At 48.4% G+C, this 25,999-nt stretch overlaps 1 protein-coding gene across 5 annotated transcripts in view; it reads right to left on the bottom strand.

Moving 5' to 3' along the window:
- LOC144142598 (CUGBP Elav-like family member 1-A) overlaps positions 1-25,999 on the bottom strand; it is a 479,679-nt gene that overhangs the window by 439,069 nt on the left and 14,611 nt on the right. For 3 of the 5 annotated variants that reach the window (XM_077674223.1, XM_077674222.1, XM_077674224.1), the window contains exon 2: positions 12,829-12,876. The exons of the other annotated variants lie outside the window; for them this stretch is intronic. The gene's annotated coding sequence lies outside the window, so the exon portion shown is untranslated. The remainder of the gene's footprint in view (positions 1-12,828; positions 12,877-25,999) is intronic. 5 annotated transcript variants of the gene reach the window in all.

Raw genomic sequence — 25,999 nt, 5'->3', positions numbered from 1 at the left:
CGACGACAATCCAGCCTGCCGCCAAGGCGCGTGCACCGATGCGCGGGAACTTCAAAGGTGCTCGGACCAACGCATACGCAGGCACGGTTGCCTTAGCAAGCAGGAGTCTCCCGCCATCTGCCTGCTGTCACCGGCACTATTCGCGCCCACGACGCCACCCAACGACAGCCCGCGCGTTTGCAAAGAGCAGACTGGTGACGACCTAGTGATCGCTACCGCCGCCAACTGCACCTGAAATGATCGTTCGGATGGAGACTGGTTGGGGTTTTGGAAGCGGAGAAAATTGGCAGCTACAGTCCCATCAGAAGCACATGAATCGCTTCGAGAGGCATGGTTGCGGGACGCAACGTTTTCAGAGTAACAAGTGCAGCAGACCAGGTGCAGGTATAAGCCCTGCCTCGCGCGACGATGCGTTCATTTACGCCACTTATGATGATAGTTCACCAGCAAGCAATGCTGACGGCCACGACCAACACAACGCCACGCGCTTTCGTATCGGTATGCCCTCAGATGGGTGATCTTATTCACGTCCACTTTAACCTTACAGCGTAACCTACTAAAGAGGTTACGCGCTACTCAATTGAGAGTTTTAGCATTTCATCTGTTCCGTCCCTTTCCGCCAGTACCGCATTGACCGGGACCCGACTGCGCCTGCGCGCGCGGTGAGGAGGACACCTCTTACCGGAAAGAATTCGCGGGTATGACGAGGGAGGCCCGCGGAACTAGCGTAAAGTTCCGAGAGTACACAAAACATTGCACCCCCCCCCCCCCCTTGTGGGGTGAAATATTCAATTTACTAAATGACCCCAAAGATTTCCCACCCCCGGAAATCGATGGTTTTAGCAAGGATGAGTGAACAAAAATAAACGCGAATAATCCATGTGTCGATGCGGTCCCTTATTTGTCCTTTCTGCAACTGGCCGAAAAGTTCTTCCATCGTATTTTTTCTTGATATCTCCGCAGTTTTGGTTCGCGGTGAGGCCACATTTTTTCGCACCCAAACCGAAAGTTCGCCGATCCCATATTTTTCACTTGACATCTCGGTACTTTGGGTGGGCGTTCTTTCGGAACTTTACGGTAGTCCCCTCTACCGGAACGAATGCGCCAGTGCCCGGTCGGGTCCCGGTCAACACGGTACGAACGGAACGGACGGAAAAGATGGAATGCTAAAACTCTATTAACGCTGACCAGTGATGGCGTTAAAACCACGCTACGGATCGTTCGGTTTTGCATTCAGCCGGACAACGTCCTCCGTCATAAAGTTGGCTTTCCTTCCTCGCGCAGGCGCTGGCCGTGAAGCATTCCTTACGGGCAGTTTCCCGAACGGACTGAGTGAAAAGCGTAGCACAGTCTCCCATGTGTGCAGCTGCCGCTAAAATACCTCTCCGTCCGCGTGTTTTTACACGGCACACGCATTTTTACCTGGAAAACCGCCGGCCGCGAGCAAGGGCGCATCACGAGCTCCACAAAACGTTGCGCCCGAGCCCGTCCGCCGGAATAGAAGAACACGAGTGCGTGGCTCCGGATATAGCGCACAGAGAGCCGACGACTGCATGCACGCATGCCAAAACGAGGGCCGGTGGCCACGGCCCTGGACTGACGCCAGACTTCGGGCTGGCCTGGTCCGCGTCGAATTAGACGGCTTACAATGAGCCCCGCGAATCAGAAGGCGGAAAAACAACCAGACGCCCTTTTGGCACACTCTCAGTGACGCTCTCTATCCCGAGATCACTCCGGGGATGACTGAGAAGAGCTGCAATCGCGCCCAAGTCTATTACACAAACAAGCAGTTTATATAAACGGCTCGATACAAGCAAGCCGTCTTGTCTATAAAAAAATTAGCAGTGGCTTAGCTCGGCTATGCCAAGACATACGTAGCGTGAGCTAAGGTTCAACCGGTTATTATTAGGTTTCCTGGTTGTCTAGGATTAGCTGATTGTCATGCTTACTGCTGCTAAAACGATTTCCAATCCAATCCAATCCAATCCAGTCCAGTCCAGCCCAGTCCAGTCCAGTCCAGTCACTGCTCCTCGCGCATGCGCAGCACGGCTCTCCAGGAGCCACGCGAGGCTGCTCAACCTCCCTCAACCTCGAAACTGCCCAACCTCACGCTACAAAAATAGGGGTTTAACGCGCCCCAGCTACACCTTGGCTACGAGATGAGCCGTAGCGGAGCAGGCTCCAGGTTAATTTTGACCACCTGGAGATCTTTAACGTGCGCCAAAATCTCGCGTACGGGCTTTTTCGCGTTTCGCCTCCGCCTGGAAAACGGTCACCGCGGCCGGGAATCGAGCCCGCGGCGGGTATACAAGCCGTCTCGTCCGACAAGCATACCAGGCATACCGGTGATCCTGCACAACCCGTTTCTACCTTGCGGGTAGAAACTAAAGAATCACAACTGAACCCTCGCCCTGACGAAATCGCTTTATTCGAAATTCCGCTTCATTTGAAGTGTCTCATGGTCTTTACTGAAGCGTATAAACAGCAAACCACTCCCGCATTTAACGAACTTTCTCTTAAAACGAAAAAGCCAACGTGTTGTCCCGAGGACTACATTCAACGAGGCTGTGCTGAATATTCTTTTTTTTATCTTTCTTTCCCGTCACAAATTGATCTCATCTGGCGTGGTAACGATCGCTCAGAAGAGCTCTACGTGAGCTGATGCGCTGCGATCCGTGAGCACTCTACGTCAAAACCAGATATTGTGCTCCAGAAAGGCGTAAAAGGGTTATAAAGGGCAGGATCACGGGGCCGACAAAAGGGGAAATCCCGCTCCACAAAAGCATGCTTCGCGATGAAATGCGCCGAACAGAACGAAATTTTCTCAGACATTACGAAGGAGAGAAAACAAAAACCGCGGAAGCCGCTCTCCGTTAAAAAAAAAAGAAGGTAATGGCAACAGAACAAAGAGGCTGGCGGATAAACAGACGGCAGAAACAGACGGGCCGAGGATGACGAACAACAGAGACAAGCTATCCCCTACCAAAGGAATAGACGGACACAAATAGCGATGATGCGGACGGTATACAGAGCACAGATCACCTCCAAGTAGAATTCATGCGCGCACGCAGAGCCGAGGGTTCTTTTTGAACCCTTCGAGACGACGCCCCGCGCTCGAGTGCTCTCGAGTAGCTTATTTCTGGATACCCCAACGTGCACCAACAAAACCGGTGGCAAAAAAGAGAGAGTATAGCCGAATCAGACAGAGAGAGAGAGAGAGAGAGAGAGAGAGAGAGGGGGGGGAGGGAGGGAGGGAGGGAGGGAGGGAGGGAGGGAGGGAGGGAGGGAGGGAGAGAAAATTACTACTGACGTCACAGCGTCTTCTTAGAAAATGGAGCAAGCACCGAATCTGAAAGAATGAAAGAGACAGAGAGAGAGCGCGCGAGAAAGAGAGGGGGAGGGCGAGAAAGGGTGGGAGAGCAAATCACCACTGACGTCACAGCACGACACACACAGAGACTCCTAGACAGAACAAAATAACCTCGACCGCCGGTGCATTCCGGGTCATCAAAAATTAAGGGTAATGGTTATTCTGCAAATATAGGACAACCACGCGGGCTCTAAGATCGATGGATTGGGGACCAGTAGCGCGCTGTTGGCACGAAGCGCGTTCACAGGCACGACGCTAAATATATTCCGTTCCTACGAGGTGCCGTTAGCTACACGAGGTTTCATCATCACCACCACCACCATCATCATCATCAGCCTATCTACGCCCACTACAGGGCAAAGGCTTCTCCCATTAATCTCCAATTACCTCGGTCCTGTGCCAACTGTGACCAATTTATCCCCGCAAACTTCTTGATCTCATCTGCCCATTTAACTTTCTGCCGCCCCCTGCAACGCTTGCCTTCTCTAGAGATCCACTCTGTTACCCTTAATGACCAGCGGTTATCTTGCCTTCGCATTACATGCCCTGCCCACGTCCATTTCTTCTTCTTTATTTCTACTAATATGTCCTTAACACGCGTTTGTTCCCTGACCCGCTCCGCTCTCTCAAAGTCCCTTGATGTTACACCTATCGTCTTTCGTTCCATTGCTCGCTGAGTCGTCCTGAATTAATCCTCTATCTTCAATCAACCACACATGAGGTTTAGCCTAGTTTTAATCATAACTTGCCATTCCAAGAAATGGCCCCACATAAATAGGGTACCAAAATGAGGCACGTTATTTTCCGCTCCCATTGTTACGGTCAGTGTGTCGGTCAGTGTGGGTATAAAATGAAGAGTCGCCTAGCTTGGTTGCAAACGCTGCAGCGCGGTGTCGGAGAAACCCAGCCCGAATGTCACATATCACAACATCCGATAAGGCGCTTTGCCATCAACACTTTTTTTCTGTCTCGAAATTTCATTGAAAGACTGTATACGACTCGGTAGTCCGAGTTTCAGTTCGCCAAATAAAGCCTTAATCGTGACATTTGATACCGTACAGAGATTGTGTTCATGTGTTCACGGACGGATCTGTCGACAGAGAAGCCGATACCAGCGCAGCGGCCTTTGTGATTCCCAGCATGAACGTTTCCTGGGCGGCTCGCATTGACCAGTTGACGTCATCAACAACGGCAGAGTGCATAGCGATCGAGGCGGCCTTGAAAAAGATCAAATCGCTTCGGGTGCAGCATGCGGTAATTCTAACCAACGCCGCCTGTATAAACGCCGCCTGTTAATACAGGCGGCGTTGTTTTAACGGATTCCAAGTCGGCCCTACAACTCTTGCAGCTTGGATTTCCAGCAGATAAAATTTGCCAACGCTCCCTGCGTCTTCTTCAGCAGATAAAGGAAAACGGATTTTGCGTTCGCTTCCAGTGGGTCCCTTCCCACATAGGAGTGCTTGGAAACGAGGCTGCGGACCAGTTGGCTCGTGAAGCGACATCGTGCACTCGTCTTCTGAAGGTGGCTCCAGATGAACGGCGCATTTTAAAAACAATCATAGAAGATCATTTCCACTCTCTTTGGCGACCACAACATCGACCTTGTGTCACAAAAGGAATGAAGAGGACAGAGGCAACCTTACTGTTCCGCATCCGGACCAACTCAGCGCGGACACCGGCGTGGCTCCATAAGCTGAACATTATCGCTTCACCTCTGTGTGGAACGTGTGGTGCTACAGGCGACATCGGTCATTTTATTATGGACTGCCGAGAGCATGCGGAGGAGCGGTTAGCTTTGTTTAAAGAACTGCGAAGGATGGCCGCTCCGCATGCCTCTTTGAACGATTTAATTTTCCCGGAAGGCCATTGGATCACGAGGAGGGTCATCTTTCGTTTGATCCTGCAATTTCTACGTGTCACAAGCCTCAGCGAGTCATGGTGAATTCCCGCGCATAGCGGTAAAAAGGTGCTGATCGGGTGAGCAATTGCCGGCATACCACGCAAGGCTAGGTCCACCCGTCAATAAACATCATCACCACCACCACCACCATACACAATATGTTAACGTGCGTCCCCAAATTTTCCGCAAAGACTTTTAACTGGCAAAAATTACAAAAAACAACAACAATGCAACAAAGTTCTTCCTCGTAGTCTTTTTCCATCCTACTGCAGGATCTTTTTTATTTAGCGTATACTGCCCCTAATTCAAACCTGTTTTTTTTCTTTTTTTTTTTTTCGAGGTGCATAGAAGTGGCTACCGAACGGAATCGAACCCACGCACTCTTTTTCAGTAGTGTACAAACGCTCCCCGGCAGCGCGCAAGCCGATTCCGGACACCATTATTTCCAGCAATCTACCAGGCCAATTTCCGTAGCAACGTTCCAGCTAAACGCAGAAAACGAGGCTACAGGCTACTAAACGACACTTCATCCAATGGTCTCAAGCCCCACACTGAAACGCATCCTGCACGAGGACACAGAAAGCTAACGCGGAACATTTCTATGCGAGGATTTTTTGTGCAACCATGTACTTCTGCAAAAATTCCTGATCAAATAAAAGATACATTGTTTGAAAAAGGCACATGTAGCGGAGAGGTGTGCCAAATGATCCGCAGATTCAGTAGTAGGTGAATACGATCAAAGCAGTTTGATGAGCGCCTGTCTGCATTCTTTCTTTCTTTCAATAGAAGGTAAATAAAAAAATATACAAAAACACAAACCCCGCCACTGCGTATTCACATTTCATTTCATTTCCTTTATTATACCACTAATTAAAGACCCGAAAGCATTGCGTAAGGGGGGGGGGGGGGGAGTTATAGAACATTGTTTACAAAATATAAAAGAAACTAGACTTTGTTGAAAACACAAAGAACAACTGACAACTGAACATTACTGGGGTTAGCTCATGGGATCCGGACCTAACAAAAAAACACACAAAAAAACACGCAAAAACCCAAAAGCACCAAGGAACCAGAGTTCTTATAATTCCAGAGTTCCAGAATACCTATAATAATCTAGACTTCGCTCTACTGCGAAAAATGCTTTCCCAGAAACTCGGCGATCAACGGGCACTGCGCGCCATCTGCAGACAGCCGCGGCATACCGGTCAAAAAAAAAGAGGGGAGGGGAGGGGGGGGGGGGGGGGGGATATCGATCGGAGGCTGGAGCCGCGCGCTTCTAAAGCCTCCACCGGCTGCCGACAGGTGGCGGCAGCGCTACTAGGTCCTCCTGCGCCCGAAAGTTGTTTTCCACGGAGCCCACCTTCTCACCCCCCGACGCTCCGAAGCCTCCCCCTTCCCCTCCTTGAGTCGGGACAGCTGTTTACATCAGAGGCACGTCTCGCGGTAGCTGGCCGTCGGAACCGAGGCAAGAACACGACCCGACCGGCGTCAAGTGCACACCGCATGCATCCTCTTCGAGGAGTGACGCGCTTCAAGCAGACGGCAGCGAGCACACTCCGCGCGCTGCGCGTGCCTTCACGACGATTTAAATTTTAAAGGGACCCCGCAACGCCGGCGATAAACGCTTTCACTATTTCCTTCGTGCCTGGAAGCTACTGCGAAAGCTACACCGCAAACTATCGTTAAAACGACGTTCTGAGTACAGGAAATAGGATTCGTTGTAAGTGAGAGAGAAAGTGTTTATGAAAGTGAAAATATTTACAAGGCGAATTTTTTCCTCTCGACAGAGGGCACAGGACTCGCCGGGGAAGAAGAGACCATTGAAGAAAAAAAAGAAAAAAGAAAAGGCAGTGAAAGGGCAATGGAAAATTAAATGTGATAACAGGCTATTAAAAGGCTATGCATAGACTAAGTCCACTTATAACGATACCGTGTATAACAATATATAGGGATATAACGATGAACAGCTATGGCACCATCCACGTTTGTATTCTTTCTATGGTAAAATAAACCGCTTATAACAATGCTCCGGTGCCACGATATCGGATATAAGAATTGAATCCGGTTATGTTGTGCACCAAAAGTGTTGCAGTGACGACTCTAATGACGCGGTTGCGCAGCCTACTCAGGTAGTGTCTTCTTTGGAGGCCCAATGCGTGACACAGTCCCTCGGGGACTTTGTTTCCACCAAGGACATTTACCTCAGCCAGGTGAAGCACCTATAGGTGCTCTTCGAACAGATTGGCGCTAGCTTCACACGCGGCAAACGAAGGTGACCGACTGTGGCTTCTTTTCCGCAAATTAGTAATAGTACTACAACCTTGCTGGCATGCGAATAAAATGTTTTGCGCTCTGTTCCGTCTTATAACAATTATCGGTTATAACGACGGGATTTCCTTGGCATTTGGATATTGTTATAAGTGGACTAGACTGTATATACATACACACGCAGGTTATACACAGACTATTTACAACTTCGTTAGAGGGAGAGATAAGCGATTTTTGTGAAGTATACGCTATTATCCCAAAATGAAACGGCCTCACCTAAAACACCTCAACCCGAAACGGTTTTGCTGATAGCGCCTAAGAAATCGAAATTTTTTATCTAACAGCCATGTGTGTCCCGAAAAAAAAAATGCTGCCAACAATGACAGTCAGTCGTGCGGCAACACACTTTTGACTGCACGCGAGATGAAAAAAGGCATTTAAAAACTTGTTTCCGCCTAAAACAACAATAATGTGCAGTCTTTCCTATTCCTTTGTGCGGTTTTCGAACCACGCATTGAAAGCGACGGAGTTCTTTGGACCCTTTCGGTGGTGGCACGTTCTCACACTACATGGCGACACCTTTTCCGCTTCAGAAAGTTCGGTGCAAAATTAAAATTATTTCCGCCTGTTTATTTGGAAATTCCTTGCAGTTACCCCAGTACAGTAGAACCCCGCTGATACGTTAAAAAAGACACGATGGAGAAACGTACTACCCGGGAAAACGTACTATCCGGAGAGAAACTTACGTATACTATGGGGCATCTTTAGTGCTCACAATTGAGAGCGTAGTAACCGGGAAATCGTATGAACCGGGAACGTAGAGGTTATACTGCATATAAAACGATGGCTTTCACATGAGCTAGATGTCATGCACTCCACAAAAATCGGTTGTCTGTCCCTTTAACGACCGTGTGACGTGCTCTCCTCTATACACTGAGTGCAGTCAAGACCATGAAACACGTCGAAGAAAGCGATATTTCCAATAAAGCGATGTTGTTATAACAAGGGTTTAATCTACGTATCGCCAGCGCAGAGCGCCACCGCGCGCTTCGCTCGTCGCGGCAGAATACGAATTCAAAGCTTCCGCTTTGCTTTTGTGCGGACTTCCCTTAGCGTGGCTATAAGTGGTATTCATTGAAAAGTTCAGCTGTCAATTTCTTCGCTTGGCAACACTAGAAACGGCCACGGACATGGAAGCTGCGCCACGGACATGGCGCGGCTTGTGCCACTGCGCCCGAACGAAAAAAAAAAGAAAAAAAAACACCGGCCCGATTCTCAATGGTGGTGTCAGCCGAGATGTTATTAATCGCACTCACATTGGAGTTGAGGCATTACTTTACGTTCGGTGGGGTAGAGTTTGGAACACAAATCATGTGTTTAGCGCGGACAAGTACCGCCATCCCACGGAGCTCGACGTAACCCCTGACGGCGCGCTCACATGGTTGCCTGCATGCGTGCCTCGCCAGTGAATACAACCTATAGAATGCGTTTATTGTGGCGACTGACAAGGAGGCGGCCGCCAAAAGTTGACGTAAACTATAGTGATGCCACTCTAGCGCGCAAAAAATGTCCACACTGAGAAAGGACGAAAAGCCTTTTGAGCGAGTTTCTAGGTTCTAATACGAGCGTACAGCAGTAACATTTGTTTGGAGCAGTTTGTGGCCTAGTTCTCAAAGCGGTTCAGATTTCGAGAAAAGTTGAAAAAAAGTGTTTCAGGGTCCCTTTATTGCCGGTCGTGCGGCTTCAGACCCGCTTCTCCGCGCACCTGTTCATCGCCATTTTTTTGTACCTCCCACCACGATCCCTCGTCCATTAAATAAGAACACAAAAACCCAATCGCTCTCCAAATCTGCGCGGAGTAACAGCATAAACGAACCCGACGGGTCCGCATCAACATATGTAACCGCACAATAAGCACACACAAAAACTCCGTCATAACAAAGTCCTTAGCACAAAAAACTTGCCACGTTTAAAGCGATAGTTCTCTAAAATCGAATATAATTTGGGGGAGCAAAACATTTCGAATAAAGAGGGATTTCGCCCAAAGCGATTTCCTTGTACCGAAATTCAGTGTAATTCGAAGCAAGCGGAATTTTCGGCCGCTCCAATTGGACGCACCGCTACGTTCATTCCGAAAGATTTTTTAGTAACAGGTCTAAGCGTAAAGTGGGTTCGTTGTAAACGGGGCTCCCTAGGGTCCCCTATCGAACAACGCGCGCACGACGCTTCAGGAAGTCACCGAGACAAACACACAGGCACGTTTCGACCGGTGGTACAAAGTTCGGCGTACGAATTTCCCCATACAAAACATCAACATCACGCCTTTGTTGCGCTTACGAGTTTCGATTTGAAACTGCATCTTCCTGTCTTAAATAAGCGAAAAGTACGGTATAACAAAAAAGACAGAAATTTGCGAAGAAAACAAGCTCGGCGTACGAATTTCACCATACAAAAAACATCGGCATCACGCATTTGTTGGGCTAATAAGTTTCGATTTCAAATTGCATCTCCGTGTCTTAAATAAGCGAAACGTGCGGTATAACAAAAAAAAATGAAAGAAATTGCAAAGAAGAGACTGAAGCTCGTGACTATGCATGTACAGAGAATAATGCCCGCTCTTTTAACACAACAAAGCATAAAAAAGAAAAAAAAAAGAGACGAATTAAATAACAGAGGAGGGCGGAGGGGCGCTGGATGCAACGTGATAACGACGGCGGATCACGCGAAACGAACCGAAAAGCTCGTAAACGAGGCATAAAAATCCGAGGGCGAAACAGGGCCCCGAACAAAAGAAGCCCAAGAAGCTCCCCGGGATCTATTCTGGGCGGGAAAACACGAGAGAAATGAGAACGGCGTGGAAGGGCGGCTTTGTGCACTGCTTTTCTACCTCTCCCGCTCTATCCCCTCTTCGTCTCGGTCATCGGAGATGGCTTGAGGAATGCGACCAAGGTGGTTTTGAAACCTCTGAAAACTTCAAGGGTTGAAGTGAAAGAAAAAAGCGAGGAAAATTCCAGACAGTTATGACGCCATGCAAGTTTCAAAATACAGCTTCTTCGGCTGAGTGCTATCGCGCGCGCTTTCTTGGAGCTTCTCGCCGAGTTTCCAGACGAAAAAATAATAATAATAAAGAGCGAATTCCATTTCTAGTTGTGGTTTCCGCAACAACCAAATTTCAGTATAGTACAACGGATAATGCTCCAGTTACACAAACCGAACTTGCAGCACAAAACTTTCAGCCAGACCGAGAAGTGGCCAAAAATCACAGCTAGGGATCGGCTTTTTAATCGCAGCTGACAGCAGAGTTAAAGGTGGCTGGCGAGTCGCTAATGCTTTATCTGTTTTTCTTAATATGTAGTCGCTCAGTCGTTTGACGCGAGCGTTCAAGTTGGCATCACGGTTTCGGGCCCCTTTTCGAATGAAGCAAACTTCCACTTCCACAAAGATACGTGCTTGTTAAGTGCAGGGCACTTTAGGGGCTCGTCTTGACGTCGTAGTTCACACGCTGGACGCCACGGCGTATAGTAGCGGCGTCCCACAGCGGCTTCGAAAACAAAGAGGTTTATATAGTCATTATGAATTACGAAATTTGCGCTAACTGAACATACAGAGGAAGGAAGACAAACACGCGCATTGTTTGTCTTCCTTTCCTCTGTATGTCAAGCTAGTGCAAGTTTCGTAATTCATAATGCACCAACTAGCCCAACAACACATTTTATATAGTCATAACAATTCGAAACTCGTCATACATCTTTCCGTTTTTTAGCGCAACGAAAACTTCAGGTACATTTGAGGCAAAATATAGGTAATTAACCGACAGCGCCCGCGTACATTAAGTTAGTAACGCGAGCGCTGCGATTGTAAGCAAACAAAAAGTGGCTGTGCAACGCCGGCACGTGCGGGAGAAAAAGCAAGCACAAAAAGAACAAAAAAACTCCCGCTGGCGCAGTTTCTGGCAGGGGGCGCGCGAGCACTGCGAAGGCGGGAAATTTGAAATGTGTTGGACAAACCTCCGCTGAATTCATCAGGAGAGGAATGAGACAGGGCGACGAAGAGCGGGATGGGTGGTAAGAGTGAGCGGATAACGGCGCCACAGCCCATTATGGCGAATCACTGCTCGGCACTTCCGACAGCTTTCACGTTGAGTAAAACGGCTCTAATTTTTTTTAAACAACGCCATGTTTTATGGAAAACAGCAATGTTCTCAAGGTAATTTATATTTGGATTTCAGAGCAACCTTGCTCACATCCGACCCGGAGACTCAACTGAGCGCCATCCAAGCGGCCGAAGATTTATCGCCAGGGATTACGGGCTCCTTCCTGACCGTCACCTGAGGGCATGGACTGGTGAAGGCACTTCTTACCCGTCCCTGTCCTTACTCCGTTTTGGTCCCAAATAAAGCTTTAAAGCGAAGCTTTCTAAGCCTCACCGATGGCGCCGTCCGTGGCGCGAAACGCACTACAGGAAAGCCAACTTTACACATCGCTTTAAAAGCGCCCCCTGAAAAAAAACAGAAAAACGCTTCCCGTGGTAGGTCGGAATCGAACCTGCGTCCCTCGCGTTGTGACGCCGACGTCTGACCGATTGCGCCACACCGACACGGTCGAAGGTAGTTTGGATTTTGACTCGGGTTGCACGGGAAAAAGCTTCGCGTTTCAACAATCTTCCTCTTAAGAAAGGGGCTTTGATTTTATATCCCCCTCCTTGCTTCTTCGAATGATCGGTAGGAAATTACCGTATTTTCGCGCGTATAACTTGCCCCTGCATATATTCCGACCCCCACCCCTTCACTTTCAGCCCGCCGGAAGCTTAAAAAAAAAATCAGCGCATTGCCTGCACATTTGATACCGGAAAGGCTGCTCCAAAGCTACTGCGCAAGCAACCCATCACATACTATCTATACAGAAAAAGCGTATATATTTAGCAAGTCGAATGCAATGACTGCAAGGCGGAAGTCAAAACTTGCAAATAAAATTCAGTTTAAGTTAGACTGCGCTCGTCCTTGTTTTCTCTTTCTTACCCTTGTGTGTTTTGCGCAGTCGCTGCCATGGATGACTTAGTCAGTGTTACTGCGTAGGAGCTTCACGGCACAACGCGCATTGCCATGAAGCCTAAGGGAAAAACCCCGCGTATTATCCGCACCCCTACTTTGCCACTGAAATTTTTGCATTTTGGTGCGGGTTATACGCGCGAAAATACGGTATGGACTGCGCGCGGCGAGCTAGGTGGAAATGGCGAACAACACGGCAAGCACTGGGGGAAAAGTGCAAGGGAAGAAATGGGGGCCACTCACCAACTCTGTACACTTCCTAGGACGAACACCAGAGGCCAACAATCACCACTGCGAAGAGGGGAGAGAGGGGAGACGCCACGTGCGTGTGGGTGCGTGTGCGAAGGAAGAACCGCGACTATCGCTCACCCGAACGGATGAAACGACCCCAGTTTAACACGGAACAGTTCGGAACGATAAAACTACGCCCCGGCCGAGCGACTCATGACCCACAGTGCTCAACATATTGCGCGGGCGCGGCCATGCAAGTATGATACGCCACATCGTGTTCTGTTATGACTGGGAAACTACTCCTGATATCGAGCTTGTCGAGAAAAAAAAAGGTGGGGGTTGGTGGCAACAGGAGCACTTCAAACACGCCGTGGTAAACGACGACCCATTGAATGTGCTTGGTGGGCCTAAATACAAGATTTGTGGACGACAAAAATGTACTCGCAATAGCCCGGCGAAAACACACGGCCTGCCTAGTAAACAGTTAAAGCGGCCATTTTGTTTATTCCGCAAGAGATTTGCCACGCACAAGAACTTGGAAAAAAAAAAACAAAAAAAAAACGGATGTCGACCCATTGCAGATCCGGACACGTTTGCGTATTTCAGTTCAGACTCCTATCACGCTTTGTGATGTTTTGCTAGACACCTTCCCCTACTGTTAGCCTGGCGGTATAGCGGCTTTCAGTTTTCCGCACAAAAAACAGAATAAAAACCAGAAAGTTCCTACTCAAAGCGCGGGCTAAGGCACGGCAAGGCAGGGACGGCTAGAAAAAACATGGGAGAGCCCTTCGTCCTGCAGTGGGCCCAGACTGGGTGTACAAACTAGGAGGATATTGTACAGCGTGCCGCACGACGGTACATTAAGCACTCCACTAAAGTGACGTCCACCGGCGTTTGACAAGAAAACGCGGCGTCTGGCACTACTTCGCTCTCCCTAACCTAACTTAACCTGACGAACAGAGAGAGAGAGAGCGATCTTTAATGAAGTCTGGCGATGTTAGCTGGGCTAAAATGCCTAACTTGCTACGCCAGTTGATGACGGGATGAAGATGATGGCGATGATGTTCAAGAAGTTGATGCGTACAGATACGGCGAGTTATTTACAGCGACTGGTCTAGACCTGTGTGTTGCAGGTACTCTATCAGAGCTTTGGTAGCCCTTAAAGCACGTTTGGGACAAGCCCATGGTCCTAAAACGTCCTTTAGCTGCATGTCCACGGAAAGCGGCAGTCCCAAAGTCACTGCGAGGGATACTCTTTGAGCACTGAATCGAGCACATTCACAGAGCAGGTGCTGCAGGGTTTCTCGCACATCACAGTGTGGGCAGAGTGGCGACGAACAGCGAGCACTCATTCAAACCACCGACAACTAACCTAAGCCATCAAAATTATAACTGAAACTAAAATGATAAAATCAAAGATACTGGCAAGATTTTTAGGGAATACAAGCACATGCGTAGCAGAATAACGTAGTTGGAAGTTAGCGCCTGTCTCGTCTACCCTGTTTCATCGCCTGTGTTTTTTGTTGCTGTTGTGTTTCATCGTCTGTGTTTTTTTTTTGTTGTTGTTGTTGTTGTTGCGCTTTAAATCATAGCAACTACTAACCAAATAGCCTAGCGTCTCAGTTACACAATGGGTTTCGAAAAAGCACGTCGAACGCCTCAAGAAAAAAAAAAAAAAAACCGGGCCGAACAGAACCGAACTTTTATTCTGTCTTCATGTCCCTTTTAAGCGCACTACGCTCAGTTATACAGAGCTGAATATCTAACCGGCACAAACTAAAAGGGTCGAGTGGCAGACAAAATGCAACGGTTGCGCAGAATCTTCACTTCGTCTTCGATCGGCGCGTGGCGGAGGATTGTAATATTACCCCCCTTTCACCCGACAGTAATGTGAAACGAGTGACAGCGACGCTGTTTGCGTACCGCATACTGCCAACGCAGCACCAGTTCTAGGTCACGGATCGATGCGGACAACGGCGAACAGACACGACCAGGCCCAAGGCAGCAGCGCATGAATCGAGCAACGCCGCAATACCGTAACTCATACACTCACGCATAAAAATAAGCGGCCCCTCCATTGGGACCGGATATCGAGAGCACAGAAAAAAAAAAAAAAAAAGGGGGGGGGGGGGGGAGTGTTGAAGACAATGTCGATCGCGTGTTGTGTCGGAAAAAGAAATCAGCACTGAGATTTAGTCGGCCGGTATATTTGCCGAGAACGTAAGAGGGGGGTATTTACAAACTCTCCCGAGACGACGCGGCGGTGGTGACGTTCTGTTTTAGTTAGCGCGCGAGTGCAGGCGACGCCGTAATTGGATTATAGCAGACATTAATTAAACCTAACCTGCTTAAACATAACTACCCGATAAGGCGAGAAAGTCGGGATTGTTAAAACTGACTCCCCGGGAAAGGGAGATACAGGGGAAGAAAAAAGAAACGAGACTAACGATGCAATCAAACTGCGCCAATTAGACGCAGACGGGATTAAAAAAGCAGGCCGAACGAAAGCGCCCTCCCAGATACTGTCTTTCGCATCTGTCCCGTTTCTATTTTGTTTTTGTTTTTTTGTACAGTTTCATTTTTGATATGAAATTTAACAATACTCATTTCAATATATCTATTTTTATATTTACCGCATTTTCGCGCGTATGACTTTCTCCTGCATATAATCCGCACCCCACTTTCAGCCCGCCGGAAAAAAAAATCCTCGCGTGTTGACCGCGCATTAGATACAGGAAATGCTGCACCAAAGCTACTGCTCAAGCTACACATAAGCACAGAAAAAAAAGCGTATATTTAGCAAGTGGAATACACTGACTAAGCCGAAAATCATAATTCACTAATAAAACTCAGCTTTTAGACCGTCCTTGTTTTTTCTTCCTTGTCCTTGTATGTTTTGCGCAATGGCTGCCATGGAAGGCTTAGTCGGTGTTACTGCGTAGAAGTTTCACGGCACAACGCGCATTGCCGTGAAGCTGCACTAAAAGAAAAACGCCACGTATTATCCTCACCCCTACTTTGCCACTGATATTTTCGCACTTTTGGAGCGGGTTATACGCGCAAAAATAGGGTAAAATTGATTTTAGAGCAGCATGCTGTTCTAAAACCTCGAACAGCTAACTTTCCGGGGTATTTTCCTTAACGCTGTCATTAACGTTTGTCACTAACTTCGTCGTTAATGAGCATGATGTTCACTGCGGGAAAGAAACGTTGAAGCGAAAGAAACCGTGATTCCAACCTTGGGGGTTTTACCCCAAGTCTAGGGACTTACACGTACTTTTCTTTAGGGATTTCTGAGAGTTTTAGGAGAAAGGTTATTATCCCGTCTTTAGCAATCCTCGATGTGTAGTGCATATCACAGAACCTGTACAGTATCATCAGTGGGAACTATGTAATAGGACTTTCACTGGCGCTTCAATGGCGATAACTGGGAACTATGTAATAGGAATTTCATTGGCGCTTCAATGGGGATAACTGGGAGCACTATGGGCGGGCTACACAGGCGGCAAGAGAGGGGAACGGACCGGTAGGCGATCGGTCCGACAAAAGCGAGTTTTAGCCGACTGCTTTTCACGGTCCGCTCCGCTCCGATAGCACACGGTAGCGCCATTGCGCATGCGTGGCGCGCTTGGCTCCGGTTGCGTTGGGCCTGCCGCCGATACCGGAGCGGACGGTTAGCTAAAACTTTCTAAAGTTACTTCACGTGAAATTCTCAATTCATTGCAGCGACATGGGCTTAAAGGTATGTTATATATACCTTAAGAAAATTGGTAATCACGATAGCCAAGCAGCAAAGCTACTGGAAAAACCAAATGATGCGACACATATCTCATTAATATGCCTTTCCCATTGTCGTATCATCGCGCGCTTTTATTAGTTTTACAAACAGAGAAATGCGGTAGTCACTGCCGACTCGTGGTATGTAGCATTGATTCGAACGAATGGGCTCGCGTACAATTACAGCTCATTTTCATCGGATTGTCACCCAGACAAAGTTGTTTTACTTCAGAAAAAAATATCCTCTGTTGGCGGACAGAATATATCGAAGACTTTTCCGTTTGAACGCATAACCGTGGGTAATACAGAGACTGTCATTACACTTTTGGAGGATGACAAGTAGGGCAAGATGGTGCGAATTCGTTTCCACTTTAACAGCTCAACTTGGGCGATCACAAAGCGATGACAGCGAAGATGACGACACCACCCGTGGTGGTTTAACTGGTTTATTGATTGGAGAGGTTGGGAGCGAATGTGCGCCCGGCTACTCCATTTCACCAATAAAGGGTCATAGACCCGGCTACACAAATCAACTGTTCACGACAATTTCGGGAGTTCTAATAGTTGTCTCTAAAATGTCCTCCTGGGTTCACGGCAAAAAGCTAATACGCCGCCTAATACTTTGTCGTCTTCGCGTCGTCCTCGCTCAAGTTGCGCTGTTGAAGTATAAATTTCTAATTCAGCTAACGGGAAGTCCGCTTAAGTACCGAGTTCCCGTTAATTTGAAAAAGGAAATGAATCATACTACGAATTCGCAAGCCATTTTTAAAACTAATGGCGATACAGCTAGGACAAATAAGACAGAGGGAAGAAGACGAGTGCGGCAGGCGCAATCATCATCATCATCAGCATCATCATCATCTCTCAGCGCTCTACTCTTCAAAGTGCAGCCCCGCAGACAATAAATATCACGTAAAGATTACACCGCAAAAGTCGAACGTGAGAAACCGTGCCAACAAAACAGAACCCCTTACATAGCAAGCAACCCCACCTCCAGGGTGAGCACACACTCCGAGGAGGCTGCGCTCCGCATTAAAAAAAACAATTAAAAGAGAACTACCGTATTTTTTCGGTTGTAAGCACCCACCCCTACTTTCGGGAAAAAAATACTGAAAAAAAAGTTTGTATGCGAGGAACCTCCTTTTCTAAGTAAGCAACTATCACACGGTAGGTTTCAGACGCGTGGAAGCGGACCAACTCATTTATGAAGTTTCCCATTTGAATTACAAACCATTCCTAACGGAACAGAAGACGACCTGCTGGGGTATGCTGAGAGCGGCGGCCAAAGTGGTACAAAGGAATCGAACGGTAGTGAGGGTGACCGAGTGATGGTGACAGAGTGACTGAGCGGTGGGTTCAATGTCTGTACCTATTTTTCTTTTGAATGTTTGCCAAATAAAACATTACTCCTTGCGCCCGTCTTGTCCAGATACAGCCGCGAAGAAAAAGTGCCGGGGGAAGGAGTACTTTAGGTTTTTCGAATCTAAGCATCCCCCTCATTTTTGGCATCGCAGTCGTGAAAAAAGGGGGGTGCTTAGAATCGAGTAAAAACGGTATATAGACCGGAAAACTTGACAGCTTCGTTAAGCGGCGCTTCATTGTTCCACATAAGTTCCAACCTCCCCTTCAAACTGTGACAAAAAGAATGTCAAAGCACGCCTTGCATGAGTCATAGGGAGTTGTTTTCAAGAAAGTACCGGCGACGTCTTTGACTCACTTTATTCAGGTTTTAAGGACCCTTATCTCAGCAGAGCCCCGTCAGCGCAGGAGGTGAGCCTTGAGGAGAGAATCCGTCTCGCCGAAAGTGTACACTTGGGCGCCACGTCTCACAGGAGTATATATATATACACGAGCGAGGCACGCTTCGCGAGAGACGTGACAATGACGGAGCGGACATCGACGCAGACATCGAAGCAGACAGCGAAGCATGCAGGCAGACATCGCACCAGACGTCGAAAGCGCACAACAGGGCTGACAGAACAACGGGTAGCAAGGCTGTGCGTTCACTCCCTTCGGAAGTTGAGAGAGAGAGAGAGAGAGAGAGAGAGAGAGAGAGAGAGAGAGAGAGAGAGAGAGAGAGAGAGAGAGAGAGAGAGAGAGAGAGAGAGAGAGAGGGAGGGAGGGAGGCAGAGAGGGAGGGAGGATCTCCACTAGAGGAAAGCAGGGGTCTGCCGGCATGTTGCCGCCTATTGTAGCAGAATAGACAAGCACTGCCTGCTGACCGCAAGAAAATTCATCATAACGGATCATTACACTGCGCAACGTATAGCCGTTAATAATGCATTATTGGTATTAAAAAAAAGCTTACGGGCGACCATTCTGACTGATACTGTGGGTTCTGCGCTAGCAGTGCAACTCGCGTTGACGAACTCAATATGATGATGATGATGATTCGTGAATGGCACATCGAACTCGATGTGCTCCAGCCACTTCTCTTCTCCTTCTTCCTCCTTCCCCCTCCTCCTCCTCATCATCATCCCGTCCTCGTTAATTCAATTTCCGCCGAGGTTTCACACAACAACAACGTAGACCCCCAACACCGCCAAAAAAGAACGCAACTGTTTTCCTCTTCAACGCCCGACTCTTTGTTGCGTCCGCGACATCACTCTCCTTCCGAACCGTTAGAAACACAATGTGCCCCCCCCCCCCCCCCCCTTTTTTTTTCTTTCTTGCTTTTTTGCTTAGGCGGGCAGGCAGGCCCGAAAACTGTCGGTAGCAGGTTTGGTCGAATAACCGCGGCTCTGTGCAGTAGGACTACAGATAAGCGCGGAAACATGCGAGCAGATGTGTGCAAGCACGGCTGCGAAACTTGAAACAGCTTTTGGCCACGTTTCGTTTATTCCATGTGGGCTTTAACTCTTCCGTAGCCAGGGGCGCATTATCCATGGTTCGAAGGGTTCAAATACCCCCCCCCCCCGACGGCTGGAATTAGGGGGGGAAAAAAGCAGACTTCGTGGTTTGCTTCGTAAAAGTTTAAGCTTCTTGCTGATTTATTTCCCCTGATTGAAACAGCGGTGTTCTATTTCAATAATCAATGCTTCGGAAAGGCTGTTCGCTTCATAATGTGCATAGTCCAAGGTCAGCTCGCAGTTCTTCAGTCTGAGGTTAAAAGGATACACTCCTAGCGATGCATGGGTTTGGAGCTGCAGCGGAAATGCAGGAGATCTTGTCAGAACGTGAGATATCGCAACACGTTAAAGACCCCCAAATTTTTTTGGAAGTGCCGTGGCGCGAGACAGACAACATGCCGAAAGATGGCGCAAGCTCGTCATATTACAGAAACGAATCGAGGGGAATTGAAAATTCAAATTTTGGCGGTTTACCGCGTCGAACCTACGCCTGGGCTGTGAGGCGCGCCGAATACAGTGGGCAGCTCTGTATTAATTATGACCCCCTGGATATCTATAACGAGCTCTCAATTCTCCCCACACGGGTGTTTTCGCTCTTCGCCTCCATCTGAGAAGCGGCCACCGCGTCCGGGAATCGAGCCCGCACCCTTGAGCTCAGAAGCATAAACTGCTCTTTTTTTTTTTTTAATGCTTGTAAGAACACAGAATGCGAAAAAAAAAAGCCAACGGTGGCGCAATCACGCACTACACTTGACTGCTTGTGGGGGGAATCCCCCAGCAACACAACTTCCGCCAAAGAGAATCAAACCCGCGACCTCGCGAGTAGCGAGCCCCCAGCAACCGGCGCGCGAACATGATCCCTTTACCGCGCGCTTCCCTTACTCAGCCGGCACCCATTTCGCGGCACATCACGTTTCGTAACGGCCTCCCGCGAAACCGACTGCACGCACGCCGATATTTTCCTGCCCCCCCGAAATCGATTCAGTTACCGAGTCGGCAGTCCATCTCCCCACCCAACTACTCCTTGCCGTTCGTCCGCAACCCTTGCCTTTCCCCGGGTACCACCACATCGGACACGTGGGCGAAGTGAGCCGTGCTCCGGACAATCGAGAAAATCCCGCCCGGTCTGCTGCATCGGCGGAAGCAACGCACGCTTCGCCGTGGCTATCGAGCCCTTCATTCGACCAGTTGCGAGGAGGGGAACGAAAAGAAAAAGAACACGCGAACGGGCGCACGCACTCTCTCTCGCTCGCGGCTCGAGCCCGGCGCGGCTGCGGCAGTCTTCACGGTTCAGCCGCTCCGCGCCCGCACGCTCCACAGGTGGCCTCACTCACTGCGGGCCGGCGGCGGGCAGAAGCCAACCCCTTTCTCCGAGCGAAAAAGTAAAAGCGGCGAAGAAGGGAACCAAACGAGCCGCGGTTCGCCTCATTGCCTCAAGTGCGTGACAAGCCAGCAGCGCGCAGGCCCCGGAATACGAGACGCAGCTCTCTTTATCACGTCATCGTTCCGAGCATCGATCACCGATCTCTCTTGCGGAACCGTCCAGATCTGAGGAACAAAACGTGCTCTGGATTCGGCCCTAGCGTTGGCCGCCACGTAAACGCGCAGGCATTCATTCTGCCGCCTCGAGTTACGTACTTTTGTAGCTGTGCATTCCTTTCGCCACCCCCTGTCCACGGACACCAATCTTTCCCATCTAACGACACATCGTACGTTCTAAACTTCATGCTGCGGTACATACATCAAATTACTACTGCATGTACTTGCACAATTTAGCGCTAGCTACGAAAGTCGTCATAGCTGTCACACCGAAAGTTAACTGGCTGCGCTTACTACACCCATATATCGTATACTATACTCTACCCTATACCCAACTCCATACTTATTGTATAGCCTTGTTTACTATACCTCTAGCAAAGCACAAACGACATTTAGAGCGAATGGCGTACGGTAAACGTTCGTTATATGGAAATCGCTTTATAAGAACCTGTTCATGATCCATATTGCCGGGCATTCAAAGTGAACCACATTCGCTTTTAGCGCTTTATCGCTAGAATCGTCGTTGGGCTCAACGTTATGTCTTACAAAGGGGATTGTCCAAGGCTTTTATCCGAGGTTACGGAGACGAAGCAGAAGGCGAAGACGACGAATGAACGAATGAAGAGAAAGAACGAACCCACCGACGAAACTTGCCGTTTCATTTTGTTATTATTATTACACGCTTATAACGACTGATTTTCCATACTCCCGTCCCTTTTTTCATCAGTGTCAACTTTATTGGTTGTACTTTATTTTCTCCTGTTCCTTATTTATAATTTCTTTCCGTTTGTACTCACTTTTGTTTCCCTAAACGCCAACGCATTCTTTTTAATACCTCTCTTTAACTCGTGAATATAGACAGTTTCTTTCGGTGAGCGCACATTTCCTGGCCGATTCCCCTGTGCGGGGTACAAGCCATTAATCTAAGCGAGTGACGTTCACGCATTCTCACACCCCAGAAGAAAGATTGGGTGCACCCGTAGTTCATTCTTTTTTCTTGGCCCGATATTAAAAAAAAAAAAAGCCCCTACTCTTAACAATATACACGTGACCGCATTTTTTAGCTCCTCGTAGCATTATTACTATTCGCCCCGAGCGCGAACACAGTCGGCCCCTGGCGGCGGCGGGACGAACCGCTCCTAGTGTGGATGGCGCTCTCGCGTCGTCTGCTTTTTCACGTTGCGTGCGGCGCAAGACGCGTGCTGCACACGACAAATAACGGATATGTGCACTTGTTTGGCAGTAAGCAATGACATAGTTACCTCTGCTTGCGCATTTACTCTAGAAACGCAATAATCAGCGGCCGTTGAGGGTTAATGCGCTGGTTTAATTCCACGAAACGTCTTCGCCGTGGTCACCGCTTGAGTGTGAAACGTGTTATAAACATTGCTTCCACACATTGCACTTTTCGTATTGTTGAGTGCAGTCGTCTGCCGTTTCGGGAACGTCGAAGGGTGCTTTTTGAAGGTGGGGTGGTGCTTATTTAAATGATGAAATTTTAGTACGCGAAACGGGTAAGAAGCGACAAGACCTGTGCATACGCGTGCAAATTCCACACCCTTGTAAAACTGCGCTGTGTCCTTATAGAAAGAAGAAACAAACAAAAATATTTACACTGCACACGACCCGTGCGCTATCGCCCGTACATTACCGGACACGTATTTTACACCCGCAAGTGCCTGTGTGATCGTGTCCTTCCGGTACCTTTTCTAAAATAAATACCATTTTGGACAGTCGTCGTTTATACTGAGGAGGAGGAATAAACATTTATTCAACTGTATCGAGTTGCTGATTTTACGTATTATTTAAAATACGTTTCTATGGATACGCAAGAGTATTTAAAGGGGATTTTTCGGTAAAATTAAGCAGTTGTGGGTTTGCCTCTGTCATGTGGCATTTCATGTGTCATTTTCATATATATCATTTTCAAATCCGACATGAATCACCTTGTCCAGAAACGTGTCTCACTCAGCATAACCAAATGCCTGATGTGGTCACGTCTTAACCTCTTAAGACGGACCTAAGTTTAAAGAAAGAGAAGAAAACGCGTAGTATAATGCACGTTGTTGCCCACAGGTATGAGGGGTGTGTGCCATGACTCGATGTTTTTTTTTTTTTTTTCCCAATGCTTGCTTTCAATACAATTTTGAAAAAGGCGAGCCACAATTCCTGGACAATCTCGGACCAAAGGGGGGTTAGTCAGTTTTGAAAATACGTTTAAAGTACTGCTTTTTGACCGCTACAGAACACGACGCCTAGTGTAGTTTCGATTGTAAGTAATACTGATAACCATAGTTTGGCTTTTGGCGTTGCATCCGTTCTCTTCTCGCTGCTCTTGCAACGATGGCAGGACTCCCCCCCCCCCCTCTTCTCGAAAAAAAAAAAAGAAATGCACAGAATTTCTTTTTCAACTAATCCTCAAGAATTAAATGCCAGGACAAAGGTGATATTCAGTTTACAACACAACACAGTAGTTACCGGAAACCCGTTGCGCTGATTCGCAACGGGAAATAAAAAGGAAATGTTTTACTACATCTCCAACAGCGAAACTTCATTTATTGCCATCTTTAGGGTTCGTAAGCGACCTTAAACGCAAGAATGCAAACACATCTCGCTGTTGCAGGCACCTGTTAGGTTTTAAAAGGAACGCAAATGGTCAACAGAGCAGCCGTAACAGAAAATTTGTGCTCACTGTGAGGTCCCGGGAGCTTGGTTTGCTCTCTGTAACCCTACTTGTGACTTTGCGAAAACCTAGCTAAACATGAAATGTTGATTGTGCTACGTGCGTTGACAATTCAATTCACAAGTTACTTGCGACGAAAGCCGTAAATAAGTGATCTGAAACCGTTATTCATCAAACCTTCCTTCAGATTCGCTAAAATTTTATTTAGAAGACCCGTTAGAGCGGTTACATTTATATCTCTGCGCTGATCAAAATTCAGTAATTTTATGTTGCCTTTTATAAAAAATATCGTAAACTCTTAGAAAGAATTTCGGGGCAGTTAAGTAGTGCTACCATTTCAGGGCATCCCACAAATGCAAGAATGCGTCATGCTACGAGTGAAAGCGATTGAGATTGCCGTTGTTAACTGAATATCAGAGATCGAGGCTTCCTGATTTGTTTCTATTTATGCTTTTATTGAAGGCTCACAGCCATAGTCTGGAAAGATCAAGCTTGCTACGAGCCACAGCGTACAAGTTTATTGTCACAATTACGGCCATTCTGAGATTCCCGATGAGTCGTCGCTTTTTTTTGGCGTAGTAATGAAGACTGACTGCCGCTTCCATGCTATACATTGAACGTTGAGGAACCGAACTACAGCATACCAGTCTTGTTTGCACTTTTCGTGCGCACATACGGCGAGAAAAAAGCACGAAGCGCGCCCACAGTGTGCATTCTTACGGGCCGCTCAGCGGAGCATCCACACTAGCAGCGCGACGCTGTCGCCACCTACATGTCGAGCTCGCGGCGAATACTCGGTGTCGGGCGCTTCGACGCACGAACTGGCGGGGGCCCTGGGGCGAGCAGCGCACAAATGAAATGCACGTGTCGCGCGGCGCCTTGAGACGCCGCGCATTTCGAACGCCTGCGCGCACCGGATATCTTAACCACCACCACATGCGATGGCCACCGACGGAGACAACTGGCTTTTCCTGCTTCCCCGGCCGTCAGCGTCAGGAGGAAGGGAAGATGAAGACAGGGAGACGCGGCCCGGGCGCAGGAGAGCTCTGTCCGTTGTCTTCGGCTCCGCGCGAGTACTGTTTTTTAGTCGCCCGCCGGGATGTAAATAAATGTATAGTTTTTGCATCGGAAGCTGAGTTTGTCGGTTGGAGATACCCGGGGTGAGATCCTCAGCGCTACTGCGGCTTGGAGGAGAAGCCCCGGGGAAAAGAACATCGACGAAGATAACTCTCGGTTACAACTCAAGAACGGCACCACCTCATGTAGCGCATCACTCCGCCAAAGCGCCGGACCCGTGAAGTCAGTGACCGCGCGTTTTGAAAGGGGTTTGCTATGAATGCGTGATATCGTCTGCCTTGTCTCACGCAGTTTTTTTGTCGTCACTGGAGTCGTTTATAAGCATAGTAAGTCCAAAAAATCACGGGAACGGCTGCCGCCATGTTCAAAATATTCCCAGTAACGCCCTACTTTCGCCGCGCGGAGAAACATCCGGCTACGGTGATAAGGCACAGCAGCAACTTCTGGTGCCGTTCTTAAGTTGTCACCGAGTATAGAACAACGCTACCTTTTATCGGGTGTGCTCACAATCCAGCCCTCCCACCTCTTTCCTCTCCTCTTCCTTTCCCTTTCACAGCTGCGGTTGAACCTGAACACCAGCGGTGACCTGGACGCCCAGCAACTACGGTACTGGTCTCCAGGGCAGGGATCGCCAAATCGTCACCTGGGCTCCTGGACTGATGAGGAATTAGGCCCATTTCACCGCGATAAAATTTTCTGCTGCCAGTATACCTTTCGGTGCACCTCTGCCGTTGAGGCTGGTCATTCCATTCAGAAGCGAGTGAGGACATGGGCTCCCAGAACTCACTCGATCACTGAATGCCCTTCGCATCGAACGAGATTCCGTACGCTCGTGCAGGGCCGAACTAACGACGTGAACGGTGAATGTCCTTCGTCCTAAATGGCATCAGGGGATTTAAAAATCATCTACGCTGCTGGGAAAAGACAAGATACATGCGCACGCGAACGCCAGCCACTGATTGGGCCTCAGAAACGCTTGAGCAAATAGGTCAGTTGGGATCATGGTCAATTTTTTTTTTTTTTTTTTTTTCGACACAACCCGCTCGCATTGCAATTGTGACACTCAGGAGTCAACTTGCGGGCCTGAACATGGACTTCCGATATGGTAGGTACGCGTAACATTTTCTTGCCCTGCGTAATGTGTACCTCTGTCAGAGGGTTTCACCCGAGGCCTGCACATCTCCTTTTTGTATCATTAAAATGGCCTATGTGTGTGTCCTTGACAAAGCTATGAGATTCTACTACAAAAAGTGAAGCT

The sequence above is a fragment of the Haemaphysalis longicornis genome, unplaced genomic scaffold, assembly GCF_048455015.1.
Source record: "Haemaphysalis longicornis isolate Haplotype H1 unplaced genomic scaffold, Haemaphysalis longicornis Haplotype H1 scaffold_6, whole genome shotgun sequence".
Taxonomy (NCBI): domain Eukaryota; kingdom Metazoa; phylum Arthropoda; class Arachnida; order Ixodida; family Ixodidae; genus Haemaphysalis; species Haemaphysalis longicornis.
Note: the sequence above shows the minus strand (reverse complement) of the source record. Positions and strands in the feature narration are given on the sequence as shown.